General features: G+C 39.8%; 1 long non-coding RNA gene across 1 annotated transcript; it reads left to right on the forward strand.

Moving 5' to 3' along the window:
* The first annotated feature begins 2,334 nt into the window (after window positions 1-2,334).
* On the forward strand, window positions 2,335-7,070 carry LOC106148702. Its single transcript, XR_001234352.1, has 3 exons — window positions 2,335-2,429; window positions 5,551-5,741; window positions 6,432-7,070. It is a non-coding gene; the product is annotated as an uncharacterized LOC106148702 (long non-coding RNA).
* The last annotated feature ends 2,130 nt before the right edge of the window (window positions 7,071-9,200 follow it).

Below are 9,200 nucleotides of genomic sequence, written 5' to 3' on the forward strand. Positions count from 1 at the left end.
GAACTCTTGTATCCCTACACCTAACAGTTATATAAATTAACTCTGAAACAGCTCAGATAGCATAGTCTTGATTCCACATTGCTGGTGCTATCACATGTCTGCCGGTTCTACCTATCCTCTATAACACTGTACATAACACTAGTGTGAAGGATGCACCGTTTTTGCCTTTCTCTTTCCACTGTCTAGTGCAGGTACACACACCAAAGGCCCAACAAATGTTGTTGCTTTAGCTCTCTGGCAGCTGGAGAGATGCAGAGCCTCCAGGATGTTGCAGTATTTACAGCCCGCGTCATACAACTGAGTAACTGGTTAACCAACCATCCAATGAAGAAAATAACAGGCTGATTAGAACTTATGGTAGCAGTTCTTGTGGTTCGATTTCAGGATTCACCTTCCCACTCAGTGTGTTTAGCTATTTCTCTAGCAGAGACACTTTGTGGCTCCATGTCATAATTCCACTCCCCAATCTGGGCTGCTGTACAAATAGAGGCAATCGGCAGGGGCTCCTTACTTCCTCAAGCGTGGTAAACATCAGACCAGGACATGAGTCAGGTTTGCTGGAAGATATCTAGCAACCATTTATAGAGTGTTTGCAGGGTAACAAAGAGTATCATTAGTTGGATCCTAAAGAAATTAACCTTAGACCACGAAAAGAAAAATCCCTGAATTAGGCCCATGCTTAATTTAATTCTGTTAGGCCCCGGTTAGCAAAATAGATGAAGTATTGCTTTCATTATGTAAACGTTAAAGCTGAGGTTTTGAGAAGTTCTACGCAGGATAGCTGCAACGATTGTACTGCTGATTTATCCGGGTCTATTGACAGGAACAGTTAATGCTTAAATTTTTTTTCTTCCCTTTAATTCATTTTGGGCTAATTTTGCATGCTTATGTTGGGTAATCTGAGCAACTAATTTGAAGACAACAACATGCAATATAACAACCATTGTTCAATTCCTATCATCTTGTTTAATGAAATACTGTATCATTTCTAATGTTTATTTTTTCTTTAAAAAACAAAAAAAACCCTATGATTTGTTCTCAGTTACATATCAAAGAAGCCAACAGAAACACAAGATTGGTGTTAAAATCCCATCTACAGTATACTTCTGTGCATGTTTTAGTTTGTTTTTTTGTTTATTCCTTATATTGGAGAGTCAAGAATGTCTAACAAGAATGGGATTTCAAGAGGCTACCTGTTAGAGGAGAAGGACTGGGGATTTGAACTGCACAGGAAGTTATATGAGCACAGTAAGCATATTAAGATTATATGCATATTTGTGGTGACCAGTTGCATATTTGGGGGTGGTTGTTCTCAGAAGTTCTGATGGGGGCCCTACTTAGGTGACATTTGATGCTATTACTGCTATTTTCAAACTCTGGAGAAGCTGCAATAAACACAAACACATTTTCAGCAGTAAAGTTTGCAGCTGTTACTATAAACAAAATAGCAGTTCATCCTTGACTTGCCTTGGGTAAATTCTTCACTGAGACTAGGTTTATTCACTTATAAAATAAATGAAGTAGGACAAAATCTCTTCTGGCATTCCCATGACTCTTTTATTACTAAAATCTCATCAATGCTTAAAAGGGGGAGGACTTTATGACACTGAATTCTAATTCTAGATAGTCTATTGTTAATGACAAGAAAATACATCCATGTTTACATTGCAAGGTAGACAGGACAGGTAGGTATGATAGTGCAGAGTAGAAGAAACCTGGCTTTTCAGGGATGGGTCTGCGCTCAGCACTTGCCTCTGCCTCTCCAGCTGTGTGAGTACTTCTACCTCATTAAGCCTCAGTTGCATCATCTATACAATGGGGTCAATGTTCTCTACTTCATAGGCTGTTGGATCTAGGAGGTTGGGATTACTGAATATCCATTACTAGTAGTAAGCAGCTAATAGTAATAAACACAAAAACAACTGAATCAAGGGACAAATTCACATTTTTTTATAAATCAAAAAACTCTGGACCAATATTATATTTACAAAGGACATTTCACTCAACAATAACTACATATTTAAATTGCTCTCCTAATATGAAAATGTTCATTTTACATTTTGTAATTAGCAACAAGCTTATTGCAGTAATGTTCTACAAGAAGGAACCTTCTCTCTTTCCTGTATTTCTGGGGAAAAAAATGCACAAACCATGTGTCTGATTAAAAACGATTATCACTTCACACAACAGACAGCGGCTTGATTTCTCCTTTCAACTTCAGTGAGGTAACACTCCTGCATTTGTGACATAGCAGCAGGTTGCCATGGCGATGATAGCTTTATCAGCAACTCTGCCTTGCAATGACTTCACAGCAAGGTTACCAAGAAGCAGATGGGCTGTGAAGGAGACAAACCCTCTTGTCTAAACACAAGTAGCATTGATAATTAATTAGCTAAAGCAGCAGGGGAAATTATGAAAATATGTGAAAGGTAAAATGATTTCTATTTATTATAAACATGATAGTTCTATTCCTTCTGCCAGAGGAAAATCACATCCCTCCCTGCCTTGGGAAGGATGCAAGGCAAACTGAATAAATATGACACCGCTGGGTTCACCTTCTTGATCATTTTTGATTTCTTTGTTGAAGTACCAAAGTCATTTTCTTTTGTAACTCTGTTTTTTAAGGTCCAAAAGAGAGAGTGTAAAACAAAGCAAAACAAAACAAAATGAACCCCCTCAGATCACTGAGAAGATTAACATAGTGCAAGGAGAACATCCTTGGTTTACAAAGGCCCTGTTCAAACGTACCAAACCTCTACTTCAATCCTCCTTTGAGGACTTTCTCACAGCTATAAAATCACAAGGTCTATGCCAGGTTTCGGCTGCAGCCCTTTGTCTGGGCCTGCAGATGGCTTCTGCCTACTGTGGACTCACATGGTCTTTCCCCTGAACAGGCACTCAAACCACAATGTCTCTGTTTGTTTTTATGCTGTGCATGAGAGCTGATCAGATTAGATCAGGGTTGGCCCTAAGGATCTCATTTTCACTTAGTCATTTCTGAAAAGTCTCTCTCTGTAAATACATCCACATTCTGAGATACTGGAAGTTAGATCGTCAGTATAAGAATTTGGAGGAACCATCCCCTCTTTATCATTTGGATAAAATATAAAGTGTTGACTAGATGAGGTGGCTCATGCCAGTAATCCCAGCATTGTGGGAGGCTGAGGCAAGAGAATCACCATTCTAACCCATCCTGGGTCACTTAGTGAGACCCTCTCTCAAAGTAAAATAAAAGGGCTGAGTAGGTAGCTCAGAGCAAAGTGAATGCCTTGGGTTCAATTCCGAGTACCCTACCCCCACCTCCAAAGTTGTTTAACGCTGTGTACAAAGACTTTCCCAGACAAATTTTCACCTCTTTAGCAGCGTTGCCACTGGAAACACCACCACAAGGAGCACAGTGGAAACTTGCAGGATTACTGTTGCTCTGCTAATACCTCCTCCGTGTATGCACACTGTCTTTGCCTCCTCTCTTCATCTTGCCTGTCAACTTCTGCTCACTCTCTTCCGGGAGCAGTCCTGCTCCAGGCTCCTATTGTTGCCTATCTTGCCACTGGTTCTGTCTAGCAGAGTTAACTGCCTTGTCCCTGCCTGGAGTGCTTCCCAGGAATCTCAGTGAATGTGCATGCAAATGTAACCTTTCTAGGCAATGGTGAGAACTGACATGAAGGCTGGCTTGGGTTCCTATTGGTGCTATGTTATCCAGTTTCTCAGCACATAGAACTTTGAAAAGTTTTCTGAATGCTCAGAGACATAGAAATGGGGAATTATGAGAAACAGAAGAAAATGTGTATTCTAAAACAAATACTCTGGTGTCTTTGAGAACCTGCAAAAATGTGAGTTGACAGATGGATATGCGGAAAGCTTTTCTCCCAAATGCAAGCACTGTTCTGAGAACACACTTGGAGATGGGCTCATAATTCATGGTCAGTCATCTGTGTACTATTCTGCTGGTGGCTCCTTGTGTAAATGCCGGGGTTCGAGGCTTACCCTTTCCTCCACTGATAGAGGGCTATGAGTCTGTCTCACAAAAGGAGGGGTCCCTAGCAGCAGAGACAGTGAAAATGCAGTACCTCTTTCCTGCTGTTCTACCCACAGTCCCTGATAAGAGTGAAGTGCCACTCCTCTGCAAGCTCATACTCTGAGTTCTGCAGAGTTGCTGTGCCCCCAGGATCTTTCTGGTTTTGGAGCAAGGATGGCTGTCACCAGCTGTGTTGGTGTCTGTCAACCTGATGCGAGGAACTCGGCTGTACCTTGGGTGCACTGAGGTGTTGATGAGTGGTGATTGATGTTCAGAAAAGTAAATGAAGACCATTCTATTCCCGTATGCATAGATTTTTAAAGGTTCGCTGTGACATCATTAGCCCAAGGTAACAATTCTTACTCTTATAACAGATTCCTGACTTGACTTGATCCGTGTATGTCCTGATTCTTGGTCAGTTCTGGTGCGGGAGAAAGGGATTTAGCTATGTTTGCAACCTTCTCTCCTCATTTTATGTTTACAGTTCTCTTCTACTCAAAAATATACTGCTTAATGATCTTTTCCCAGAAATTTTCTGCCCTAGCTCAGATGTGATATTTTTAATATATGCAAATTACTGCATATGCTTTGACACACAATAAATGTTTGTTGACTGAGTAGCAGGTTAAAATATTGTCTCTCTCACCCTAGCATTAATTGGGATGCAGTTTCTGGAGTTATAATCTAAATTGCAAGTGTTATTTAGATGACAACATTTTCATGGATACCTTTCAATGTCCCTGAAATGTCTGTTCAATCTATCCTAGCCAAGGGTCACTGAATACCTGTTTCAAAAAATAATTTGTACACCAGCTCATGATCATTGAACATAAGTCAGAATAGTTTTAATATAACTTAGTTAAAATATTTTTCTTTACTTTGAACTTGAATATAAATTCAAAATATTAACACTCATTATCAAAAACACCTGAAGTTCTAATTGACAGTTTGAAGTCTTTGGCTAGTTAAAAACCAGAGAATAATTTAAGTATTCCTTGATTAACATAGTATGTTATTATAAAAATATTCCCAAGCATAGGGTCTTGAGGAAAATTGATGTTTAATAATGAAAAGATTAGAAATTCATAACCTAGCTCGAAACTTTCAAAATGAAATAATAATAATGATGACGATAAAAGTTTAATACGTGCTTGCTATGTTCCAAGCACTGAGCTAATATTAGCTAATTCCAAGTCCTCTCTTCCTCTCCCTTCCTCTGGCAAAAAGAGAAACAGGAAAGAAAACATGGAGGAGAACAGAAGAATTTTCCTCACGGATCAACTGTACAGGTGATAAAAGATGTTAGTAAGCTTTAAAATAGACACTTCAAAACAGAGACTTGAAACATCTTGCATAGCTAATAATTAGCATGAAGGGTTTTTTTGTGACTTTTGTAGATAACATAAAGGTCCAAATTACTCTAATTTTCCAATTAGTTGTTATGTATCCCTATCACTGCATGTATTTTGCCATTTTTTTTAGAGCTGTCTTGTTAAGGCTAAATGGGCACATTATCTAACCTTTTCCTTCAGATACGTGATCCTTGCAGTGTGTGAAACTCTCAAGCAAGCTCTGGTTCCTTTGTAAATGCACAAAGCAGGGGGAGGCTCTCCTGACGGCACCTGCCCCCACCCTGCACTCCCTCATCTGATACACAGTCTCTCCTGGAAGGCACCAAGGGGAGATGATATATAATTACTTCTCTGAGGAGGTTTTAAATTATGTGAGTAACTGTCTATCTATAAGAAGAACACAGCCATCCATTCTTTCCCAGGTCAGGACGTGATAAGAACTTGGGGAAGTGAAAAGAACTTGGAGATGGTTTAAAATGAATGACCGGGAGAGTCAATGATTTACGTCCACTATCTGATTTTCCCAGACAAAATGACTAATTTCCAGAGCCTGCAAACAAAGAAAATGAAATAAACAACAAATTTTATGGATAATGCTAAAAACACCCCAGATTCAGAAAGGATATGTTCAGTCTGTGCCAACTGTCACATCTTTAACCCTTCCATCTGTTGGTACACATTAGAAAAAGGATAAAAATCCAAACCACATCTAGCCTGTTAGCTGGGTAATGCGATTTTCATGTTTTTGTGAGCTGGTGAAGCACGCTTGCCTCTCTCTGTGCAGGAGCATGGAGGCTGGCAATTAACCCTGTTCCCTTTAGCAATCACATTTATTTTGGGACCTTGCTCAAATTCCCCTCTGATTGGGCACTATGCTGATGAACTCGCTGGCTCCACTAATGTGGAATCCAAAGGGTAGAAGCCAGGAAAGTGTGGGCTTCCCTCTAAAAAGTATCTGTATTCATAATTGGACAGATCAGAAAATAAAGCATTTAGAGATATTATTAAATGATATTAAAGAAGTTTTCTTTTTTAAAATACACTTTTCCTATTTTTTTCAGCTTTATGGAGGCATAAACGAGAAGTTTTCTTAGTATGAGGTGCAAAGAGTTATGGGAAAACAGAAATGAAGAAAAATAGTCAACACATGAAATACTGTAAAGGTTATTTTGGTTGTGGAAAACCCTGCATCTCTGTGGGAGGAAGTCTGGAATATCTCCTCAGAGTCCCCCCTCTCTATTCCACTCAAAGCTGCCAGTGATAAGAATCCAGGTGCAAGTTTAGGTGGAGGTGTAGTATATTTTGAGTGGTTACAACCAAATCAAGTAGTAAAGGCCCAGGTGAATATGGATGTGCCGGTTCCTGCTGAAGAGCTTCTTTCAGCAATGCCTTTGCTGCAGCCTTGATCTCATCCCAGCTGGGAAGATGGACAGAGGAGATCATGAGCTTGCAAGAATCTATACCCTCTGAGCTGACTTAGCCAGTTTACATGAAAGAATGACCTTGGAATTTCTCCATTCCGTAACCTCACATCAGGATTCTGGAATGCTAAAGTCTTAGAAGGGATGTATAGCAGGGAACTTGAGTTTTTTCATCCTCCCTCACAAATAGAGAAGTACAGACATAGAAGTTATTACCTGCTTGCTATTTCTTTGATAGCACAAGAATCCTTTCTATTTTTTGCTGTGCTCATTAATAAAGCCAAGTATTACATTGATAATTATCTATTTTTCTTTAGACTATACCTTCTTCACCTTATCTGAACAATCCTGCACACCTCCACTCTTAGGAAATCAAGACAAATTGCAACGTATTACAACCACAGCTTTATTTTATATATTTAAGACAATAATAGCTATCAGCTCATTATCTCTTTCAAGTAGTAATTTTATACTACTTAATTTGATTATAGCTAAAAATTTAGATGGCACAGATCATTTGTCTACCTTTGTATTCAATAAACATCTATGACATATTAAATACCACACCAGGTTCTAGGAATCCAGAACTAAATATACAAACCAGATGAAGCTCTTCTTTCTAATGCAGTCTGCTAAAACAGAATTTTGTCTATAAAAAACACTTTGTTACAGAAATTAACTTCTTTAACCTGGTCAACTTTACCCAGGTGAGTTATCAGAGTGACTTCTTTCCAGCAAGGCACATGGTGCCCTCTATTGAACTATTTTCTTCTTCTCTGTGGCTTCTTTTCGAAATGATCATTGACTCCATCTCTCCCAGAACATTTTCAGATTTTCATATTTCTTTTTCCTCTGAACATAAGATTTTTCTCCCTCAGAGATTTGCACTATGAACAATAGAATTATCATCTCTGAATTCCTGGAATGTAATGCTCTGTCCCTTAACCTTCTATCTCAAAACTCAAAGAGACAATTTAAATCTAAATGGCATAACTTTTCTTCCCCTTTCTCACCTTTACTTCTCCAGTTCTTCATAATTTATTGGTGCTACCTGCAAAGAGGTGAGCACTGTCAGATGACGTAAAAATAAAACTCTAGGGCAGATCATACCATCTATTTTCAAAGTTGCTTTAGGTTATTTGTAAGTTTTTCTGAAGATCGGTTCACAATATCATGAGAGATCTCAGAGAAATACCCTGAGATCCCAATCAGTTTGGCTATTCAAGTATGCAAGTTCATAGAATCTCAAGTTTGAGAGATTTAGGCTAACTGAATCAATGATTTTGGTTACTGGAGTGATAGAGGAGAAGGAGGCTGGGGCCCCAGCTCACATAATCTCTTGCTGTTGTGCTGTGAATCATTTGTTATCAGCATTAGTCCTTCTCATTTACTGTACTGGTTGATTGACTGTGCCAACTTGAGTAGGTTAGAAGGTTAACAAACTTGGTTCAGCAATTCCACACCCTAGGGTGTGGAGGAGATGCCCTAGGTTGGCTCATCACCTAGATGATATAAAAGGGAAATGAGGAAGGACAGAGGGGCTTGCATTCTTCAAAGGAGCTCCAGTCTTCTCCTTCAGCTTGGACATATTCTCCTGCCTTCTAGAGCAGACTCTTCGGTGTCCACCTTGGATCTTTCAGCCTTCTGTTGCAGACTCATCAACCTCCTGATATGGACTTGCACGGAATGCTGCAGTGAACTCCAGACCTTGGACTGAATCCTTTGGTCTCCAGGGTGCAGACACTCTCTGCACGTTTCCTCATCCAACTCTGTGGCTGACCGTCGTGAGCCAATCTTATAATTTCCTATACATTTGTATATCTTGTGTTATATCTGTTTCTCTAGTAAAACCCTGACTGACACACTTACCATTGCACAGAGGCCACAGGGAAAGAAGATGCTCTCATTCTTTAGAGTGGACAAAGAAAAGAGACAAGTAACCTTCCTCTTTCCAATATGGTCCACTGGGCAGTGGCATCTCCATCACCTAAGAACTTGTTAGAAACGCACAATGTCAGTCCCATCCCAGATGCACTGAATTTAGATTTGCACTTTACAAGTTCCCCAGTGATTCACATACAAGGAATTGTTGAAAGAATTTTCCTAGCAGACATCTTTTATCATTGGTGAAAGGCAAAGGAAGAACAGGGTTCACCAGTTAAAGAAACAATCCCATGGAGACAAGCTGGGAGAAAAGAGCAGAGGGAACTGAAGTAGATGAGTGTACCAGTGTTACAAATGTGTGTGTGTATGTATGGAGCGAGGGAAAGAGGGAGGGAGGGGAGCGAGGGAGAGGAAAACAACTACACACCTACAAGTTTTCCTCCTACTCTGGATTTCAGCTGGCAGCATTGCTCTCCGTTGACTCCTAGGCCTAACTGGGGTCTGTATCCCTCCTGAGCTGTTCAC

The sequence above is a fragment of the Chinchilla lanigera genome, unplaced genomic scaffold, assembly GCF_000276665.1.
Source record: "Chinchilla lanigera isolate Chin_1 unplaced genomic scaffold, ChiLan1.0 scaffold00026, whole genome shotgun sequence".
In the NCBI taxonomy this organism is placed as follows: Eukaryota; Metazoa; Chordata; class Mammalia; order Rodentia; family Chinchillidae; genus Chinchilla; species Chinchilla lanigera.